Consider the following 1,629-nt stretch of genomic DNA (forward strand, 5'->3'; position numbering starts at 1 on the left):
TGTAAAAGCTCTCTCTCTGAACATTAAATATGTATCTGTGTTTGCAGCGTGTTGCAGCCCCCGGCGCAGAGGAGGGGCCGTGTGCCCAGAGCAGCCTGTGCACGTGTCCCTGGGCCACAGCACAGGTAGGGCACAGGCAGCAATGGGCCTGTCCTGCCTTGGGCTGGGACAGAGATAATTTTCTTCCCAGTAGCTGCTCCAGGGCTGGATTTTGGGTTTGCACTGAAGAGTGTTGCTAGCACAGGGAGGGTTTGGATGTTGCTGAGCAGGGCTGCTGCTGCTTCTCAGCCTGTCCCACCAGAGAGTGCATTTGGGGGTGTGAACAAGGAGCTGGGAGGGAGAGTGGCCAGCACAGCTGAGCCCAACCAGCCCCAGGGCTGTCCCATCCCACAGGAGTCATGCCCAGTATAAACTGGGGGGTTGGCTGGGGGGGTGAATTGCTGGTGGGGCATCGGCCAGCGAGTGGGGGGCAGCTGCACTGGGCAGCACTGGGCTTGTTCTCGGGGTTTGGTTCTATTAATTACTGTGGTTACACTTCATTCTCCTTACTGTTACTATAGTTTAGTTCAGTTGTTGCACTCATTCTTATCTTAACCCACAAGTTTTGCTTTTCCTCTTCCTCTCCCCATCCCACGGGAGCTGTGGGGTGAGTGAGTGAGGGGCTGCATTGCCCACTGGGCTGGAACCACGGCAGGGCCCCTCAGGGATGTTTGAAGGGGGTGTGGATGTCCTGTGCCCGTGTGCCTGTGCCTCTGCTGCCACATTCAGAGGGTCCTGCCCATGCTGAGGTTTGCCCCTACCCCAGAGTAATGCTGGTTGACAGCCTGATGGGGTAACTGGTCCCAGGAGAGATAGGGGATGCTGTCCAGGAAGGGAAGGCTCAAGGAGAGGACAGTGGTCTGAGAGGTGATATCCCATTGCCAGGGTGGGTCTTGATCTGGTGCTGAGCTCTGGTTACTCTCAGCCCTGTGAACAGTTGAACCTTTTCGGAGCGACTGACGCTTCCCACGGGCTGCTAAAAATTCCTTGGCAGAGGAGCAGTTCCTCTGGCTTTGTTCAGCTGGAGGGAGCTCTCTCTACCCACAAAGCTCCACATACCAGACCTGGTGCTTCAGGAGTCTGAGCAGTCCTGGGCTGCTGCAGGGCTGGCCAGAGGGGCAGGGCAGGGCCAGCTCCCAGGCGTGGGAAGCAGCAGCTCAGAGAGACCCAGGCACAGGGCAGAGGGTGCAGTGGGCTGGGGGTGCTGGGGGAAAGCAGGCTTTGCAGGAAGCTCCCCTTCCTGCCTCTGCAATGCTCTTTCTTGTGATAGTTTCACAGAATCATTTTGATTGGAAAGCCCTTGAAGCTGCTGCAGCCCCAGCCCTGCCCTCACCCTGCCCAGCCCAGCACTGACCCAGGGCCCTCAGCACCTCAGCTTCCCAGCTTTGGGACCCCTCCAGGGCTGGGCACTCCCCCAGCTCCCTGGGCAGCCTGGCACAGGGGCTCACACCCCTCTCAGGGAAACAATTCTGCCTCAGCTCCAGCCTCAACCTCCCCTGGGGCAACTTGAAGCTGTTTCCTCTTGTCCTGTCATTCATGGCTGGGGAGCAGAGCCTGACCCCCAGCTCCCTGCAGCCTCCTGGCAGGGAG

Source organism: Colius striatus, chromosome 22 (assembly GCF_028858725.1).
Source record: "Colius striatus isolate bColStr4 chromosome 22, bColStr4.1.hap1, whole genome shotgun sequence".
NCBI classification, from domain to species: Eukaryota; Metazoa; Chordata; class Aves; order Coliiformes; family Coliidae; genus Colius; species Colius striatus.